This window comes from Corvus cornix, chromosome 8 (genome assembly GCF_000738735.6).
Source record: "Corvus cornix cornix isolate S_Up_H32 chromosome 8, ASM73873v5, whole genome shotgun sequence".
Classification (NCBI taxonomy): domain Eukaryota; kingdom Metazoa; phylum Chordata; class Aves; order Passeriformes; family Corvidae; genus Corvus; species Corvus cornix.
In genome coordinates this window covers 24,392,898-24,413,774 of record NC_046338.1, presented here as the reverse complement: position 1 = coordinate 24,413,774, position 20,877 = coordinate 24,392,898, and the positions used below count along the sequence as shown (strand labels likewise).

At 52.3% G+C, this 20,877-nt stretch overlaps 1 protein-coding gene and 1 long non-coding RNA gene across 2 annotated transcripts in view; one reads left to right on the top strand and one right to left on the bottom strand.

The window, feature by feature from the left end:
* Window positions 1-380: 380 nt before the first annotated feature.
* On the bottom strand, window positions 381-9,472 carry LOC104695434. Its single transcript, XR_752871.4, has 3 exons — window positions 9,061-9,472; window positions 6,289-6,702; window positions 381-4,878 (listed from the first exon to the last, which is right to left on the bottom strand). It is a non-coding gene; the product is annotated as an uncharacterized LOC104695434 (long non-coding RNA).
* Window positions 9,473-9,802: 330 nt separating this feature from the next.
* LOC104695433 (transmembrane protein 121) overlaps window positions 9,803-20,877 on the top strand; it is a 38,962-nt gene continuing 27,887 nt past the window's right edge. The window contains exon 1 of the mRNA XM_039556316.1: window positions 9,803-9,903. The gene's annotated coding sequence lies outside the window, so the exon portion shown is untranslated. The remainder of the gene's footprint in view (window positions 9,904-20,877) is intronic.

The following is a 20,877-nucleotide window of genomic DNA, read 5'->3' as shown; positions in this document are numbered from 1 at the left end:
CCTCTCCCTCCTTCCCACCCAGATGTTTCTTTCTCTTCTTCTTTGACACAGACTAATGCTTCCTCAGGTGCCTGCCCTCGGTACCCAGTCTCTCCACTGCAGGAACACTAGCTCTGCCCTGCAAGTGCTGCTGAGTCTAGGAATGATTTTTGAATTTTTTTTTTCCAAAAAAAGATGAACTGTGCAATCATTGTCCTAATGGATGTGACACATTCTCCACGTACTCACACATAACATATGGCACGAGATTACATCCTTCTAAATGATTCATGCAGTTCATCACCACCACAATTATCTGCTCCTTTCCAGAGCCATAGCTAAAATTCCCCCCCCCCCCTCCCTCTGGCCCCCCATGGCTCCAGCTGCTGTGATATTTTCAGCCTCAGGTAGACATCAGGTAGCTTTGCCCATCAGAGAAGTCATCTCCAGCCCAGCCACTTGTGCAGTGCAGCCAGATCACAGAGCACGGAGGGCTGGCTTCACTCCCTCCTTCTTCACAGCACCTTCTGGCCAGGCCAGGGCTTTCCCGCCAGCACCTCCTTGATGAGGCTGCAAGGTCTGGGAAAACACATCCCACAGGTGAGGTGGTTGAAGCAGTTTACCCACAAGAAGAATTTATTTCTCCTATAATGGAAAATTCCTTTAAGGAAAAAGCATTCATTGAGATGCAAATTCACCATTCTCTCTGCAGAAAATAAACCCATTTTCCCCTGCACAAGGCTCCAGTAACCTATTTGTAATAGCCCTGCTCGACAGCGATATCTCCAGCTCCCCAGGAAAATTAGTGCACATTAGCACAGAGCAGGGGATGGAACCCAAGAGCAGCATCCTGGCCTTGCTTATCCTTGGGACATTCGAGACAGAATTAACATAATTTAACTTTTCTGACTCACACATTTTGCTGGGGAACTTGAAATGGGTTTTTAATGTAGAAGCCTGGTCTGCAGCATGTGAACCAAGAGCCTCTTGAGGCATTTACCAGCCAGGCTGCTTTAATATAAAAACCCCATGACACGCAAAGCCTCGCATTTGGGGAGACAAGGTAACGATGCCATGTGCTCCTCACTTACAACCAGGAGCTAATTATCCAGTGAATTCAGTGGGAATGGAACTGACACCAAATTATTTAAGATCCTACAGACAAATAAGCTCTGTTAAAAAAACGTTGCTCAGACAGCGAGATAAGTACTCAAATGTTGGGAAAGGCCAGATTTGTGGTTGCTGCACAACTTTAATTTTGCTCCATGTGCACTGGAACGAGTGAAAAGCCCCAGGAGGAAGGAGTAAGTGATCATTTAACTAAACACTTCATGGTAATGTAGATGGGGGAAGAACAGAGGTCAAACCAACTAGCATAAAACTAGCCCTGCCTAATTTCTGATGCTTGGGCTTGCAACCTTCTAACACAGTTTGGTGAGATTTCCCAACCTCTTTTTTTAAAGTTTTCCAATGACTGTAAAACCCCCAAGGGACAGGAGTGATGATGTGCAGAGCTTTCCTGGGCTTGTGCCTTGACAAGCTGACCAAGGAGCAAGGCCAGCAGCTCCAGGGCTCGGCTGACCTCACAGCTTCAGCCAGGATTTTGGATTAATAAACCTCAGCTGATGGATCTCCCTCCCCAAAGAGGAGTTCTTGTGATCCAGGCTCTGGGCCTGAATCATCTGTCTCTTTGTAAAGTGCATCAAAAGGCCACCAGTTGCCTCCAAAGCTGTTCTGGGCAGTTTGTCCGGCCAGAGCTGAAGTGCCCATTGCCCTGCCTGGGGATCACGTGGTGCTGGAGTCACCATGGCCTCTGCAACCTCCCTTTCCCTGGCATTCCTCCTGCCTGGGACTTCTCCTTGCTGAGCAGAGAAGTCAGCACCATCCCAGCTTCTCCTGAAAAGCTCAGCGGGTGCCTGTACGCTGTTTGCAAGGAGCCTTAGATGTACCTCAACTATATCCCTATTAGCTCTCAGTCTGAAATCCTCCCAGAAATCAAACGGGAACCCTCCAGGCATTTGAAATTAAATATAGCCCAACTTTGCAGCTGCCTGGGCTTCTGCAGGGAGCTTTTGTCTCGCCCACACGGTCTCCAGCCGTGCATTCCCTATACAGCCATTTGGTCTCCAACCATAAATTGCACAGTGAGACTGTGCCTTGTCTCAGCCTTGACAGGTTTGGGTACAAGAGAGTATTTCAGGGCATCACTAGCCTCTGACAAGGGCTGCAAGCTAAAGCAGCCTGTCCAGATGGACTGATTTAAAAATGTTTTTCTGTAATAAATATTGTTTAATGCCCTTAACATCAGTTAAAAATGGACTGGGAAGTATTTTCCCCATCAGAGGAGAAGGAAGAGTAATTAGCAATAAAAACCCCAAATCCACCAACAGGCAGAGGGGGAAAATAAACAGCAACCAATGCGAAAAGCGGCAAATTGATCTGGGAAGCAGAAGCGATGAGCAGAACAAATCTCTGGTCCAAGGGGGCAAGAAAGCAGCAAAGGGGATTTTCCAAGCTCTGAAGGAAGTTGAGTGATGGGGTGCTGGGGACTGGAACCCAGAGCTGTGCTCAGGTGAAAAAGGCAGAGATGGACAGGGACTATGCCTGATTTTTCTACAGAGTGCAGCCAGCCAGTTGGTCAAGTATGACCTGTCAGGAACAGCCCTTCCCTCCATCCCACCATGAGCTCCCAGCCCCCCATCCCACTGCTCTGACTGTGCCTGCACAGCCAGCAGCCTGCCAGCTCCTCTACACCAGCTCCGTATAATTGCTCTTGCGGCTATAAATAATCTTCCTCTCCCTCTCTGCTCTTCCCATGACGTTCCCTGGGATGCAGAGGCATGGTGTCCCTGTGACTCAGCCCCTCGGCACTGCTCAGCCCCTGTCCCCGGAACTCTCCCTATCCCTGGGGTGCTGGCATGTCTCTTCCAGGTGGCTGAGCAGCGAGGACAGGCTGGGGACAATGGGGAGGTGGCTTTGCCTTGTCCCTACAGCTGTGCAGAGCTGTGAATTGGCCGCATGCTGCATCCCACAGGGATGGATTTGGAGCAAGGGGAAGGAGCTTCAGGGAGGAAGGCCCTTTTAAGTGAGCTTTGTTTGCAAAGGTAAAAAACAGAAGAAAGGAAGAAAGGGAAGAAAAGAAGACAAATGAGCATTTTCTTTTCCCTCCTACTGATGGAAGCGAGCGGAGCTTGCAGTGATGTTTTGCTTGTGTAGAAGGGAAGCACTAAGAAGCTGCTGTGTTTCCACCAACTCCTTCCCTTGCCATAGGAAGGCCTCACTTGACTCCAGTGGCTGGAGGGATGCTGTGGGAGGTGTGTCTGCCTTCCTCTGGCACCATTCCTTGCCTGCCCCTCCACTACCTTGCCTTGCCTTGCTTTGCCTTGCCTACCCCTCCTTGCTGTGCTTTGACTCCCCTACCGCTCCCCTGTCTTGCCTTGCCAATCCCTCCCTTGCCTTGCCTTGCCTGTCCCTCACTTGCAGGGTCTGTCCTTGCTGACCCATGCCAGCCATGCCCAGCAGGACGAGCGTGGAGTTCTTCAGCCAGAGTGAAGTGACTGGTACCAGGAATGGCATGGCCCTGTTCTTGCCAAGAACATGCCAGGTCTTGGTATCTCCAGGGGCATTTCTCAGCCATGGCTGCAGCAGCAAGGTGCATCACTAGCATGAGTTCAGCACCTCCTTGTCCCAGTTCTTGCTTGGGACAGATTTGGATATGGTTTTCCCCCAGGAAACCCATGAGGATAGGCAGATGTTAACAGGCACGAAGAAATCTCTCCGTGGAAACATTGTTCTCTAGAGACCCACCTTTTCAGCAGCAGCTGTGAGATTCAAAGTCATTTTCCCCCCTTCCATTTAAGGAGATACCAATAAAAAGCACAAAACCACATTGTGGCTCCATTTTTCAGTGTAGAGGAAAGCAGAAATCACACCATTTTCTAGGAAAGTCACGATCCAAATGCCCAGGGTTTGAAATAGAATTTTCCCTCTGATAACAACTGTTTTCATCATTAGCAGCAAATCCAAAGTTTCCTGGCTCTTTGAGAGCACCAGCTCCGCTATTGGGTGCCCAAATGGGCTCGGTGTCACCCCACTGGAGGACACCACTCGATGTGCCCTGTCCCTTGGCACCCAGCCCTGGCTGCTGCTCACCCACCAGAGCCAAAGCTGGCTGGTAATTGGGAGCTAATTGAATCCATACCAATTACCTTTTCCCCAGTTCTGTTTCCCCCCTGGAAGGCTGCACTGTTTTGGGCTGAGAGCAGCAACTGAAATTATCAGTTCTAATTCCCTATGGCTCCGTTTATTAGGCCAGAGGACTTCCCCAGGGTAATCAAACCCAGACAGAAAATGCATTAAACTCACAAAACAAACACTGGTGTTTGCAGCACAAAGCCCTTCCTGTCTCATTAAGATCAATTAGGTAGTCTTGAGCAAACTTTCCCCTTTCTTTCTGCTAAGCCTGGACCATTAAGCCCATCCTCCACCTAAACAAGCTCAACAGCAAATCTGAAGGTGAAAAATACCCACGCATCAGTGCTTTGCTTCCAGGCAAGCTCTCTCCAAAGTGCTGCAAAGATAAAGGCGACAAGGCAGGGTGGGCATCCAGGACGTCTCTCTCAGAGCCCTTTTCCCCCCAGGAAGGATGCACACACACGAGACAGCTCCTCTCCGTTGCTCTGGGAACCACCCTGGCTCGCCCAACCCTGGCACAGGCTGCAGGATCCTCTCTGGGTGTGTGGGGTGTGCCGGCAGGAAGCTACTGCCCTCCCTGCTCAGCCTGGATTGATGTCTTGGTGTATTTATTGGAGGCCACAGCAAAGTCTTCCAGGGCCGAAAGTCCCAGCTGGTGCAGAACGACGCGGCTCATCTGCGGCGCTGATTTACACGGAGCATCTGCTGCAAGGGGAAGGGAGGAATACATTAAAGCCCGGTAAATCCAGGTGGTGGAGCAGCCCCGGCAGCCCCCCTCCCCAGCAGCCAGGGTTTGGCCATCCCTGGAAGCAACAAGAGTCCCGGGGGAGGACAGCCCCGAGAGAAGGAAGGAGAAGGGGTGTTGGCTGGTCCCCTGGCACCTGCTGTGAGTGGGGATGCGTCCCGCGGGCTGCATCCCGACCCTTGTGTGCTGCACACAGCAACAGAGCTGCTGCAGCCTAGCGCGGGGGATGCTCCGAGAGGGAGCTGCGGTCCCAGAGGCACAGGGCTGCGCACATCCCCTCTCTCTGGGTCATAAGGAGCACATGCAAATTCCAAGCCCGGCGTCAGTGACCAGTGACCGGGGTAAGCACCTGAAGCGGGGACTCAAGCTTCAAACCCTTGGATGTGCAGCCTCCGTCCCCACCTCCCCGCTGTGTAACAATCCCACTTTCTCACAGGCATGGCTGAGCATCGCACAGAGCAGAGCCGACGTGACTTTGCCGAGAGCCAGCAAGGAGAGGAAAGACATAATTAAAGTCCTGACTCTGCCTACAAAGATTGCATAATGCAATTAGCCCCTCGGTCCCAGGCGGTGGACTTCCTGCCGAGCAGGCGGGCACAGCCCGCAGCAGCAGCAGCAGCCCTCCGAGGCTCCCGCAGCAGTGCCAGCTCGGCTTCCGGGACATTCACCAGCCCCGCTCGAGGCTGGGCAGCTGCTGAGTTCCCACAAAAATCACCGCCCCCCAAAACCACACAAGGCTTGCGGATGCTGGCACAAACTCATGGGTTTCCGACAGGGAGGGAGCTCTCCCCGCCCGATCAGGGACAGCTCATGTGCTCTCAAGTGTTCTATTCCCATTAAACTTAAACACAGCAGGACTTCTGTAGGGGTTTCTGAATCAACCCCGTTCAACGGGAAGAGGAGATTCTCGTTCCCGAACAAGTGCAGCCTGGCACAGGATTGCATACACTCCAGGCAGCTCCTGACTCCTGCTGCTCGGAATCCCCAGCACGGGAGAGACCAAATTTGCAACTGTGAGCCAAGGAAGTCACTCCAACATGATATTGCAGGGGAAAGATGATGTTAATTCAATGGGGAGGGTGTCTGCGTGTTGTTTAGGGGTGAAAAAAGAGGAGGGAGGGGAGCTGCCCCTGCCAGATCTGAGAACCACAGGAGAAGCTGATAGGATTTCTGCTAGAAGGCAAATAACATCAAGAAGCCCCTGGAGATTGTTTGTTTTCTCAGAAATCTTAACATGCAAGAACTGGCAAATAAACAGTGATTTTAGAGAAACCAAAGAGTCTCTTTTTTTTCTCCTTTGTTTTTTAGAACCCAGAAGAAGCAGCCATGCAGGTCTTGACTGATTACTGTGCCAGGTGCTGCAAGGATACCTGCAAACGGAGGACCAGGACTCGTGCAGATACGGGAAAAATGACACACTTAAGGGTAAGCAGGTGGTCTGCTTAAGGGTTTATGCTTAAAGAAAGGAATTAGGGCTTGGCTGGTGTAGGATATTCCTCCTCTGTTGTGCTTGTCCCAGCCCTTTGCTCCATCCCTTAGCTGGCCCAGCCGTGTGGGTGAGGCAGCATCTCTGCTCCAAAGGTTGGCTTCACAGGTGATTTGTATGGGACTAATCCAACACAGCAAAAGTGCCATGCAGAAAGAGCCAGGATCTGGTGGTGTCACAGACACATGCATCTGCATCTTCCCCTTCCATGGCAAAACTGCTCAATGTCCCGATCCCAAGTGGAGGGTGTTAGCAGAATCCCACTTTGAAAGTTCTGTGCACTCTGGAGGACCGGTACCTGCAAGGACACGGGGAGGAAAAGAGAACTTTGTTATGTGAGCTACAAAGTAGTGGATGGACAGAACAGCCATGATGAAGTCCTCAAATTGTTTTGAAGAACAGCCTCTGCACGGAGCCCAGGAGAAATCCATGGGGACCCACTCTGGAGGACAAGAACTGTGAGGTGCTCTTGCAAATGAACGAAGCCATTGGCAGAAAAATTGAGTGTTTGCAACTAATTATTTTCAGTAACTGACCAGCTTTACGGATGGCTGAGGAATATTCATCAAATAAATTATTCATGACTCCTTTCCACTGATCAGCAAATCAATTAGCCACAAACCTCTCTCCAATTATTCATCCAGCTCGAGTGGGATAAATGGGGAGATTTATGACACAGACAACCAAATAATGTGTGCTTCCAAACAGGGACCCTTAAGATCCATAAACCTTGTTCTGGACTGGCTCAAATGACCCAGAGCTGTGACTCACAGTTAAACTCTCTGAGCTCATGCCCTGTGTGCTGCCTGCTCTGTAAAGTCTCCTGTCACTCAGCGCACTTGGGAGGTGAGGCAGAGTAGACCTGTGGGCAAAGGGCGTGGAGAGACACAGTCTCAGGGGGTTCAGCAGGGCTCACAAGTGATCTGGAAACACAGACATGCTCCTTGATGAATAAATTAGTAGACATTGCCAAGTCAAACACAAGGCCTGATGCAGAAGTAACCAGTGATGTGCATAAGGTCAGGTGTGATGATGTACAAATCTCTTCAGCTATAAACTCCACAGTTATGGACCTGTTGGGAAGTTGCATTTATGCAATTTAACCTCTACTGTTATAATTCACCATAAAAGCACTCTCACACCAAAATTAAGAAGTGTTGACAATATTAAGCTGCACAGTAAATGTAAGTAAGAGTTATTAGACTAACAAATAGTCAAATTAGCATAAGAGCTGGCTTTGCCTCGCTGGAGTAACATCGTTAGAGTTCATGTAAGTGAAGCATAATTCAGCATAAGTGTGATAAGTGACCAGAACCGCAGAGATATCTCCAAATTGCCCTGCTTTGCAACACTTCCCATTCCAACCATGCTGGTGCTCCAACTCAGAAGTGAGGCCTGCCTGCCATATTTGGCATGGACACAGGTCCCTCATGGCAATCTACAGCAGTGCTTGTTAATATGGTTGGAAATTCGGGTTGTGGCTGGCTTGCACAGATAAAGAGAGTCCAGATGTATGAGGGCAGCTGCTGTACATGCCAGGCAGAGCTTCTTTTCCTGCAGTGATCAGGCACAGGAACAGCAAGACACTCCAGGGGAAAAGCATCACTTGCAGCTTTGATTGATCTGGTTAGTGGATTAAGCTCATATTCATCTAAGTACACTTGGAGCCTTAATCTGCTTTCATCCCTCTGCCTGGGAGGGCTCCCTTCTCACAAAGTCCCATCCATAACTCCACAGGGTTTGTTCATTTGGAGCTGCTTCAGCTACAGGAAAGAGGCTGTGAAGACACTCTCCTTCTGTGTGGTGACCTGGTGCAGAGCAGCCTCCCGGCCTTACCTCCAGAAGTGCTTGGTTTCTCTGGGTTTGCTAATTCTCCCATAGTTAGCATCCCAGTGCATCCCAGTAGTTGGCATCTCAGAACTGCAGCCACATCAGGGAGCTGGGGCAGTCAGCTATGACAGGGGCAGCTGCAGCTTGGGAGGAGTTGGAGCCTCTGGGCCAGACAATTCTGCATCCCAGAAAGGTCCCCCACTGCTGCCACGAAGGGACAGCTCTTCCCTCTGTAAGGTGTGAAGGTGAAGCGGTTCCCTCTCAGTGAAGCGCTGTGAGCCTGCGGGTGAGAGGGTGCGAGCAGGGCTCAGGCTGGCGTCCCTCTGCTCACTTTCCAGTGCTGCACATCCTGGTGATGAGGACAGCTAACCAAGGAGTCAATTCTCCTGGATCACTGGTTTTGCACCCCAGGAAAACACTCAAACTGAAGCTGGATGTTTAGGACAGGGCTCTCCACTCTTCAGCCAGTGCTGTCAAAAGCCCAAATCTGTGGAGTTAAGAGATTTCCTGCAGCATCAGTTCCCATCCCCGTCACCCACACGCAAAGCCCACCTATGACAGGGTGGTTTCAGTGCCTCTGAGGTTGGAGCTGCTGCAGCAGTGCTGCCGGTGAAGCATCGTACCTGCGCCTAGGCAGGGCTGGGAGAGGTAGGAAGTTCAGAGCTGTGGCAGGAGGGGCACTGCAAAATGGATACCTGTGCCTGACTTGGGCTACCCGTGGGATGCTGTGGGACCTCTGCCATGGGGGATGTGGGGCAGGCTATGTGGTGTGGGAAAAGTCTGGGCAGCCCCTTTTCCATTTCCCCTTAGAGATGCTGAGCCATACCTGGGGCACAGCCAGGAGACACCCAGCGTCCTGGGCTCTGGGGCTGACAGCTCCCCAGGGCAGTGACAGGGAGTCCTGGGCTCTGGGAGCGGCATCAGCTCCAGAGGTCGGCGCTGAGGACTCCGGGGTTCAGGGACCGACCGCAGCGTCCAGGGATGGAGGCAGGAGGAAGAAGGCAAGGGTTCTGGATTCTGATGCTGCTCTTCGGTCCCAGGGATGGGTTCGGCTGTCCCGAGGTCTTGGACAAGTCCCTGACCCAGCGACAAAAGGACGGGATCCCGGAGGACGGGTTTCTCCCGGGTGCCAAGAGCGGGGATGGGGGACCCCGGCTGCAGGATGGCGGTGGAGAACCCCCGGTTCCCGGCATAGGGGGTCCCGGGGGACGGGGCTGCGCCCGGGTGCTGCGGCCGGAGCGGCGGGCTCGGGGGTGGCGCCGGCCCCTCCCGGCGGCTCCCGGTGCCCGCAGCGGCGGCGGCGCGGGGCGGAGGGGCGGTGGGCACGGCCCCCTCGCCGCGCCGCCCCCGCCCGCCCCCAGCGCGCCTCCCGCGGACGGCGGAGCGCGGGCGCGGGGCCGCGGGGCCGACGCGGGGCGGCCAGCGGCGGCGGGGCGGCCGCAGCCCCCGACGGCAGCGGCGGCGATGCGGCGAGGCGGGGCGGCGGGCGGCGAGGCGGGGCGGCGGGCAGCGCGGCGGGGGCGGCGGGCGCCGCGGGGCTGAGCGCCGGGCGGCCGGGGCTCCTCGGCCCCGGTGGGGGCACCCGCCCGCCCGCCCGGCGCCGCACCCGGCTCCGCACCCGGCACACGGATTTACGGCGCGGACTGCAGCCTCCGGAGCGGCCCGGCAGGTAAGGCACGCCGGCGGCACCCGGGGGCCTCGCCGCCCCCGCCGCGCGGCGCCGAGCATCCCCCCTCCTCCGCCGCGGTATCGCCTCGCCGGGCTCTGGACGCGGCGCAAGTTTCCCCCGTTGCGGTCCCACCGGGCATCGGCTTCCCGCTTTCGCCCCCTCGCCACTCCGCCAGCGGATGCTGCAGGGATGGGGCTGCCCCGGGCTGCGCCCCTCCGCCGGCCGCTCGTCCTCCCCTCCGCTCCCCGCTGCGGCCCGCACCCGCCGAGCCCTCCGGCGGGACAACGGCGAGGGCCGGGATCCCGCTCGGGACCGGCCGCAGTGGCGAGGAGCCGGGTACGCAGCCAGTGGTGGGGGGAGAGCGGAGCCGGCTGCTCGGGCTGGGTGCGGGAGAAGCTTCTGTTGCTCTTGGACCAAACTTGGCTTCGGGGAACCTGGCCTCGGGGTGGGAGCTCCGAGAGGGACCCGTGGGACGGGGGAGCCCCGAAGGGCATGCCCAGAGCCTGCCGCTGCTCAGGGTGCGGGTGTCTCGCCCCACGGGGTCCGTCCCGCTCCCGGGGATGCTCCCCGCTAGGCCTTGGCTGGAGGATGAGCATCGTGCTGGAGCTCGGTTCTCCGCAGGGAACGGGGAGTCCTTCCAGCCTCCTGGCAGGGCTAAGTGTTGGGGAGGCTCGGGATGCTCCCGTTTCCACCTTGGAAACACATCTCCTTTGCAGTCGACCTCAGAATGCGAGTGTGGGAGAGGGGACATAGCCCATGGGCGAGGTGGCACAGCCGGGGCCGTGAGGAGGGGGCAGGTTTCCCTGAGAGTGCCGAACATGTTCTGAGCGAGACTTTCCCTCTCCTAGCCCGGTGGCAGGGGCGCTGCCCACCTGCGCCCCTGATGTGCACCAGGGGACGTGGGTACTGCTGGGCGTCCTGCCTTGCCGCTGCTGTCGGGGGCGGATTTTACCGGGGTGCTTCCCTGTGCGTGGAAGATCCCTGTTTGCAGCCTCTTCCCTCTTTTCCCTGCACGGTGGCAGACTGTCGCCATCGGTCGTGCAGACGGGCTGTGCGGCTGAGCTGTGACTTCCCATGGGCGTGGGGGCATCGATCTGTGGCTCTGCCTTGCGAAAGGGAAGGTGTGCTCAGCCCAGCGCATCTCCTGGGGAGCCCGGTCCTGTGCTCCTGCTCTGGAGAGATGTCAGATCTGGAGTCCTCGCTCTGGACATGCCGTTGTCACACTTCTCGTTGGGCAGCCAGGCAGCTGGCACGAGGTTTTAGGTGTCCCGTGGTGATTTATGCCAGGAATTTGGATGCCTCTAGTTGTGAGCCCCCTTCACAGAGGCCCGCAGTAATGCCCACAGTCCCAGTACAATCTCCTCCACATCTCCCAGGCTTGCTGTGCCCCACGGGTCCTGCGCAGCTCCTTGCTGTGCCAGCACTGATGCTGAGTTGGGCTGCATCCTGGCTGCGGGGTGCCCACCCTGTGGCTACAGATCACAGGTGGCACTGGGCTTCCCCCAGGTGCCTGTTGTGTGGCAAAGGGTGCCCTGGGTTTATCTGCAACAATGGATGTGAGTACAAGAGTCTGATTGCTGTGTGCAAAAATCCTCCTCCAGAAATCCCCTTCTCCCAAGCATCACTGACATAAGGTGAAATAAGCACAGATTCTGCAGTTTTAGGGCTCTCTATGGGTTTTGCCGCAACCAACAGTAGACGGGGCTGAATATAAACCAGACTTTTATCGGTTTCCCTGGGTTTTTATCTGTTTCCCAGTGCAAGACTCTTGCTGTCAGAATGAAAACAGATGTTTGGCTGCCTGTTTAAGCCAGAAATGCCTCTGGTTAGGACGCTAGCAGTATTAGGATCTCCAGCCCCATCCCATTTACCTCAGTGGCTTCAAAGGCTGCCTGAGCATAACTGCTCTTAAACTCCTCTGGTTGCTGCCAGAGAGGTTTCCCCTGCTCCCTTTAAAGGATAATAAGGGAAATATATACAAAAATCCGTGCAAATGGTGGAGGAGGGTCTCAGAGTGATGTGCTGAGGAAGTGAGCATGGCTTGGCACAGCGTCTCAGCTGGAGCTCTAGTCTGGCGCTGAGTCCCCAGTGCTGCTTCCCTGTGTCCTCATCCAGCTCTGGGTGCCTTGCTGGGCACTGCAGGCTCTCCAAGGAGCTCTTCAGAGGAAACCCGGTGGAGATTCTGGGCCCTTGCTGTGGAGGCACAGCAGCAACAGTGGGATGAATACCCATCCCCAGGAGTGCTGTGTACACACACCCACCTGGGAGACAGCCCTGCTTACTCTGTTCTTTAGCACATGGACCCAGAGAGAGAGTGCTTTCCCGTGTCTGCTTTTGTGTTTTAACAGATGGATTGCTATTTTGCTGTGGGACACCTAAAAGTACGTCCTGTGCATGGGGTTGGAGCTCATCAACCTGCTGGTTTTGTTGTAGCTATCCTGACAGTAATGCTGCCTGGGGGTGGTGGCAGGAGGGTCCGGCAGGTCCTGCTGCAGGCTCGGGGTGTCCTCCTTTGTGCACAGGGGTACAGAGCAAGGTGGCACTGGCCCAAAAGGCCATGGCAGGGCTCTGCTGAATCCCAGCTCCTGGGGTGCTCCTTTTACTTGTGCAGCTCACTGCTGGTGCCCTGACAAGTAACTTTGTGTGTAAATGGGGATTTCTTCAAAACTCCTGGGAGGAGCAGCTGACAACAAATAGCTTAGTGGCAAAAATGTGTGTGTGTGAACTACAGTCTAAACGGGAGAGGGAAAACATCCAGTTACAGAACTAATGCAAATGGAGTTGGCTTTCATCTCTCCCTGCAGCATCCTTTGTGGAAGGCATTTGCATTTCCCCAAAGTCCGTTTGCTACCTATCCTTCAAGCAAATCCAGAGCTAGAGAGCAGAGGAAAGCCTGTTTACAAGGTGTGGGGTGGCTTGCCAAATCTGGAGAGAGCTGAACTCAAAATATTTGATAATGAAAAGCCTTATTTTAAGGTAGCAACACTGAACACAGCAGGGGATGGCACACACAGACTGCGGTCTGTGCTCCACTATTGAGTGCAGGGTCGGGGCGCCATTCCTGAGCTCCTGCTGCACCATTTCATGCAGGTGACCCATCCAGAAGGGTGATGGGGAGAAGGGGGGCTCATAAATTCCTCTGACCTCCCCCTGGCACGACTCCGGAATGACACTGGATTTTATGCATTCCTGCAAGTGGATGCTGGAGCTGTCCAGCATCACCCTGTTATATATGTGGGAAGACTCCTGTGGCTCCCATCAAAGATTCACGAGCCCTGGGGTTCTCAAGTGTCCTCAGTGGTGTGGGGGGCTCCTGCAAACAGCTCCAGGGTGGACTGCTGCCATTCCGGAGGGAGCCTCCAGCCCAGAAGACACAAACAAAACAGGATTTCAGGAGCACTCCAGCAACAGCTATTAGCTATGCTAAAAGGATTAACAGCTCTGCAGGACTCATCAAGTGTTTAAAACGTAACTCAAGCATCAAAGGCGACTCTTACAGGCTCACATTTTCACATCAAGAAACTGTGAAAATTTCTATCCAACTTAATTAAAACATTCACTCGGCTCGTTAAAAATAAAAAAAGACAAAACAAAGGCCTTTTTTCCTTAAGTACCAAGCCATTTTGAAGAGAGGAGTTTACAGCAAAGTATGCATATTTCTTTGTTATAGAATCACCTTTATGAAAGTCTCCTGTCTCCAGATCACTGTCTGACTAAACTCAAGCTTTCCAAAAAGGAAATAAATACGGTTTTGGTATTGTTTTTGTTGTTATGCTTTTTCCCTGGCTAGGGACCACAGAAGAGACATGAAAAAGTGAGAAAAGCTTTGTAGAGAAAGTTAGATAAGAGGGTGGGGGAGTGTCAAAACCAGACCTATAATAGGAAACAAGCCACTGAAGTGCTGGTGAAAGTACCTTTTATCTTGAAGGCTCCAAGTGCTGTGCAGTGCATGCACACAAGAGCTGAAAAATAATCAACAACAACTGGCATCACCACCTTTGCCGGCAGGAGAGTCACCCCAGGCAGGTCACTGGCTCACTCACCATCGGTCCCTGACTGCCTCTCTGCTTTGTCTGGATTCATTTTTGGGCCACTCACTTGAAGAAGGACATTGAGGTGCTGGAGCAAGTCCAGAGAAGAGCAGCAAAGCTGATGAAGGGTCTGGAGCACAAGTCTGATGAGGACCAGCTGAGGGAATTGCGGGGCTCAGCCTGGAGAAAGGGAGGCTCAGGGGGGACCTTATGGCTCTCTACAACCACCTGAAAAGAGGGTGTGAAAAGGTGGGAGTTGCCCAGTTCTTCCAGGTAATAAGTGACAGGGCAAGAGCAAATGGCCTCAAGGTTTGCTAGGGGAGGTTTGGGTTGGATATTAGGGAGAACTTCTTCATGGAAAGGATTGTCAAGCATTGGAACAGCTGCCCAGGGAAGTGGTTGAGTCACCATCCTGGAGGGATTTAAAAGATGTGTAGATGTGGCTCTTAGGGACTTCATAGTGGTGAATTTGGCAGTGTCAGGTTAGTGGTTGGACTCTACAATCTTAGCAGCTTTTTCCAGTCTAAATGATTCTATGCTTCTATGATTCCATGGCTGAGGTGTGATGTTGCTTATCAGCGCCTTCCCAAGCCCCTTTCCCTGTGTGCTTGGTCCTGGTCAACATCACAGCCACGGGGCTGTGATTGAATTCTCCTTCCCTGTGATGTGTGCCAGGTGACAATGGGTCAACCCCAGGCTTCAGCATGTACTCACCCTGGCCACTCTCATCCTCCTCAGAGGCCTCAGTTATTTCAAGCACCCGGGGAGATGTAAAATAGGTAGTCAGAGTCCCCAGAGTTCCAGTATAACTGGAACGGTGCCACTGGAATTATGGGTGCATTAAACACAGTCTTTAAACTTAGTAAACGCTTTTTTGACTTTCATAGAGGCCTTGAACATGATAGGATTTCATCCCATTATGTTAATTTTCTTGGTTTTGATTGATAATGAATTAGTGTTCCTCCCCAAAGGAATAGACACGTCCTCTCTTTCCTCTTGTTTGTGTGTGAGTTTGATTTCTCCCCCTTCACACTGTCCTGCCTGGTCAGAGTGCTTGGAAGGGCAGTGCTGAGAAATGCCACGAGGAGCAGTGCTGCTCCTGCTGCAGCTTCCCAAGGGGATTTGCAGCACCTCTTCCTTCTTGCCTTCCCACCTGGCCATTTTCTTGAGGCAGACTGTAGGACTTGAGCAAACAGCCTCCTGCCCCTGGGAACCCTCTGGGCTGGGCCAGCTGTGTGTTCCCGTGCCAGGGACAGCAAGCTGCTGTCGCACAGGGCTGGTGGCATGGGAAGGTGTGTGAGCACAGACTTTACAACCATGTACTCAGTGCACGGTCGGGATGTGAAATGCAGGAATTAGGAGGTAGACAGGGTTTTTCCATCAAATGTTTATAGCACTTTCCTCACTATGTGTCTAGACATAGCTATAACTGAGGGAGAGGGCTATTACCTAGGAATAAAACCACTGAAACCAGCCCTGGAGAGCTTGTCGCTGTGTTTCCAAGGAACTGGGAGATTCCTTATGATTAATGTAACAATATCAAAGGCTATAAACTCACCACAGCTGGGTACTGAGTCAGGGGACACACTTAAAATGTACCTGCCACTTGCAGCTTAGACTTAGCATTAACTGTGGTCTCTTGCCAGTCCTTGGCCATTCCAAGGGCTGCCACTTGTTTACAGATCAGGGGTTCAGCTCTGCTGACTCCACCAACTCCAGTGGCATCGTAAAACAGCCCAGTGGTCGCCAAGGTCTAATTACTCATTACAGTGTGGACCAGTGGTGGTGTGGAGGAGAGGAGAGGTCGTGAGTGGAGCCCAGGCTGTGTAGCTCATGGGGAAACTGCCTTCACACCTGATAACTTGAGGTAGGAACAGCAGGAGCTGTGTGCATGGGAGCTCCTGTGCAGATGGGAAGTGCTTGGGAACTCCTCCCAGAATGTGCAGTCTCCACCCCAGTCCTTTTGATAGAGGTGGGAAAAGTTATACTGCAGGGATCTTATTTTTTCGGATGCAAATTCTGCTCTCTGCAAATTCTGCTTCTGCCATGTCCAGCACAGCAGGGTCTCAGTCTGCCTAAGGCTTTGCCATACTGTTATAGCATCAGTAAAAGTAATAAAGAAGAGAATGGACTCCCTGGAAAAATACCACGAAGCAAACCACTGACACACTCCTGGCAGTGTCCACAGTGAAAGCCCAGAGAATTACTTTTTTCAGCTAAGAGTAGCCTACCTACAGTAGTCTGAATGATGGAGTGAAGTGGCAGGGGATGTCTCTTCTGATCCCTTGATTGAATTAGAGGATGAAAAAGGGAAGGGAAAGGGTCACACTGACGGCTGGGACCTTTTGGTACCTGCTAGCCTATGGCTGATCTGCCTTCTGAGGGAGGAAGGATGAGAAACAGCAGCATGGCAAGTGGTTGGTGCAGAATGCAGGAGGTGGGAAATTTGGGCCAGCACCTGTGTACCTGCAGGAGATGCTCCCCGAGCTGGGTTTCCTCCCCCAGTGAGGTTTCTTCCTCCAGATTAGGTTTCCTCTGCAGATCGTGCACCGTGTCCAGGCCTTGTACTCCTGCAGAGTTTTCTTGTGTCTCACATTCAGGATTAGGAGGCACTTGGGTAACATGGCCCTCTAAATACCTAAGACCTATTAAAAATTGCTCTCATTTGACTCCACAAACAGTGCCATTGGGAATACAGCAATGCTTCTGGGATGTGAGTAAATATTGGCCTTGAATGAAGTTGTGGATAATGGGAGATAAGTTATCAACAGCTGTTTAACTTCATATTACTTCCATGCAAGATAACACTGAGCTTTTGCAAGAGGTTAATAACCAGATGCAGAATCCATCGCTGCAAACACAGGCACCTGGCAAAGTGCATCCATAATTTTTCCACTGGAGTGTTATTACACCTGAAGGAGCATGGTAGCAGGGAAATGTGCCGGTCAGTCTGGCTCCAGTGGCACCACAGGTGATGTTGTTGAGCTTGTGCAGTGATCAGGAGGACAAGGGTACTTTCCTGTGGGTCTGGCTCCTCCAGATCGAAGGGGTTAGGATGGCATCATTATCTGGTTGTATTAACAGAGCTTTTGTTGCTGCTAATCAAGCTTGAATCCCTGTGCTGGGCAATGCCTGTATTGCATGTCCGAGCACAGTGACCACAAAGCAGAGCGTGAAGGAGGACAAGCAGGCATTAATACAGATATTTAGAAGGTGGTGTTCAAAACATGAAGTGTGCACCAGTTGTGGATCACAGGATCACCACAAAAAGGAATGCAGCTGATGCTAATCAAGATTTTAACCCAGAGTTATGGGTCCGCATCATCTTAGATGGCTACTGGTCTCTGGTATGGCTGTTCCAGCCTGCTGTTGGACCTGTAATTCCATGGAATTCGAGGAAGAGGTTGGCAAAGACCAGAGGCACTCAGGGAGATTGGAAAGGCTCTGTTAGCGAGCAGCACTTGGCTCTGCAGCCACCAGGCTTCTCTGCAGAAGGACTCCTTCCCAAGCGTGTCACTGGCTGTGGAGTTGGGGCAGAGAAGGTATCTCCAGCCACCTGCCCATTGCCACAATGCAGGCCTACACTGGCTGTTTTAATTACATTCCTCTCAGTTGATCCTGGCCACGGATGCTGCAGACTTTCAGCACTCAGATTCACAACAAGTCAGAGCCAAGGGAAGAGTTGGGGTGGGATGTGGAGGGAGTGGACCACTGCCTGCTCTCCTCTGCCTGCTGGGCCCATGGAGCTCCTCAGTGCTCTCCCTGCTGATCAGGCAGACACGAGGTCACCGGTGTCAATGCCCGGCTGGGACATGCCTTGGATGTCTCTGAGGATACCAATTGGCTTGACTGAGCCCTCGGCGGGGGCTCCTGGCAGAGCTGGGCTGGCTTTCAGTGCTCCTGGCTCCCAGCCCCTGCTTTATCCAGCAGACCACACTGCTGCTCAGCAAAGCTGGCTGCAGATGCTAGGACAGCAGCTGCAATCCTATTGATCCCTGTGGGGATGATAAGCCCAAATGAAGACCCTTGGGAAATCAGCACAGAATACAAAAATCTGGCTGCAAAGCAGAGGCTCAGACTGTGACAGCTCTGCAGACAAACCCATGTGAGAGTCCAGCTGTGCAGAGCATCCACAGAGAACCTGCTTTGAACATGGATTTGATGTTTGGGATACATAAGGAAATCTTTGTTGCTTTGCATGAGCCCATCACACCTTTTAGTTCTCCCATAGGAAGCATCTGGATGCAGATCCAGGTCCTTGTACCCAGGGAGGGAGCAAATCCTCAGCTTCCCTGGGATGAAGTGGGTTGCTCAGGTTGTGAGGCTGGAGCGAACAAACAGATGAGCAACTTGGAAACATGCAGACTTCTTATGGTCTCAGGGCTGGAAGGTTCAGAGGAACACTATGGCCCCCCGAATGAAAGAAGCCTCTCCTTGTCCCAGCACTGCACTGGCTGTTGCACAAGTAGATGGGAACACGTGTGTTTTCAGGCCATGCCATATTCCCGGTATTTATACCCTGCTGGAATAGCTGGGAGCAGGGGCTGTGTGTGCTGGAGGCAGTCTGGCCTTGCTCACTCCCCAGCATGTTCCAGGCTCCAGGTGCTTTTGGGCCAGCACCATTAAATGGCTCATAGCATTACTTGCTTAGGCAAGCACATCTCTGGAGTCTTGCTAGTAGCTCCAGTTAAGAAGAAAGCTGTGTTACTAATCCTCATATATAGCTGTTTTTTTCCAGCTGAAGCATTCCAGCTGAACTTTTCCCCCTGTGCTGTTTGCAAACCAGGCGGAGTGCGAGCGTGCCCTCACCCTTCCCACACACCAGACACAGCAAGGCAGCAAGCAAATGGCAGGTCTATGGTTGTCCTTAGCAATTAGCAACTAGCTCCAGCTGCCACTACTGCTGCCCTGGGATGACTTCTCTGTTCCCTGTGGAACATTTCATTTCTGCAACAGCAGCAGAGCCAGGAGATGCAGGTTTGCTTTTTTTATAGCCACACCTTGCCTTTGCCCGTCATTTACCCAGCAAGGTTAAATTGTAGTCTGAAATCAACTTTATTATTAAAGGTCCTGAGTTCTTGAGTTATTAAAGGTAGGACAGCCTGGGTTGGCCCTTGTGGACTTGCATGCCTGCATTTAAAAAGCAAAGGAAATTCCTGTAGATGTGCCAGCAGCACCTCATGCTAAGGCTGGTCAAGTTCTATGTCCAAGTGAGTGCTCCCTGCTGTGGACTGTAACCTCGTGATTCTCTTCTGGAGCTGGATTTTAAGCTCCTGCTGAAGTTTGCCTTTTCAAGCAAGATCCTGGCTGGCAACAGCTTCCTTGGTTTTCTGCATTTCCAGGAGAACCTGCTGTGTCGTGGCTCTGCTGAGCAGCACCTCCCCTTGCCCTGTGCACTTTGGCTCCTCAGTCTGCTTTTACCGCTCACCAGGGATGCTACCGAAGTTTATGCTGCTGCTACACATCCTTTTCCTGGGTAGCTTCCACATAATTAATTTACCTGTGAAGCTACTGGCTCCTGTTTTGAAGCTTTCTTTTAATTGCTTTGTGAAATATCCAGCTTCTCATTTACTCGTTTGAGTTCCCTTGACGTGTCTTAAATTTTGGGGAGCATGACTGCTGGTTTTCAGTGTGCAGCGCAGCAGCAAACCACCTTGGGTTCCCTGGTAATGGGAATGTCTTCCTTCCACTCCTCCCCGTCCCTCTGCTAGTTACAGCAATATAATCACTGGTTTGTTCAGTTCTTATTTCCATGACAGAAATCAATCTCGTGTTTTCTTTGGTTCCTCCTTTGATTTCTTGGCTTTTCTGATCTTCCCACATTTTCTGCAGCTACACAACTCATCCAAACTAATGACCAGCAGTTTTTCACCTCAGGTAGCATCATGTGCCCTTAGACCCTGGGCATTGCTTGTGCCTCTCTCGCTCAGAGTGGAGGTCATGGTGGGGCTAATAACCTCGTAATTAATTCTGTCCTCCTTATAAGCAGGCTTTGGCAATGAATCCTTGCAGTCCTACATGGGTCTTGCCTCAAATTCATGGGAACTTCACGAGAGTAGCATTGCTTTGAACTCCTTCACACCAAGTCTAGCAGGGGGAGTATAGGAAATTCATAGTTGCAAAAGAACTTTGTGAAGTTGCATTATGCTCCATTTCCTTCGCAAAGGAAAATGCCAAGAAAAATAAAACCATGCAGGGAAAAGGGAGTAAAGAGTGGAGAAAAATGCTGCAGACATAAAAGGATAAAATGCTGAATGGGACTGGAGAACTGACAGCCTTAATGTGGACTTGGGGGGAATTTATAAACCTGAAGCCAAGTAATCACAGAGCCTGGGTAGTATAGGTGACTATTGGGACTCATTGCTCTTCATTAACCTTCCAGCCACCTGGGTTCAGATGTCAACTCAACATTAAACCACAGCCGATCAAAACTTCCTCTGCTTGAAAAATTGTGGGGTAATTGTATTTTCAGGTGACTGAATGTGATTTTATGAGATCTGTGCCTTCCTCAATATTGTTAAATCATTCAATATCAAAAATCGGAAAATGGATATTTGGGCCTGAATCAAGTTCTGGGCTCCAGCCATAAAGAGCTGAAAAAATGCTGTTGTGTTTATTTGTAAGTGAGGAACCTGTATTTTTCCCCATGTGCCATGGGGCCTTTCTTGCCCCTGCCTCACAGAGAACTCAGGCAGGATCCAGGCACTGCCTTGCCCAGAGGGCAACATAGAAAGCAACTTCAATAATTTCTACAGTGAATAACCTTTTTTTTTCACCTGTATCTGCTGGGAATGCTCTCCCCTGACCTGGAGGTACAGGAGTGCACAGGGAGAGCATAAGAAAGATGCCATCAAGCTGGGAAAATTGCCTGGCTCGAGTAGCTGTGGGATGAGGGTCGTCTATCATGGCTGTTCATTTGTTCAGGAGAGAAAATGGAAGCGGG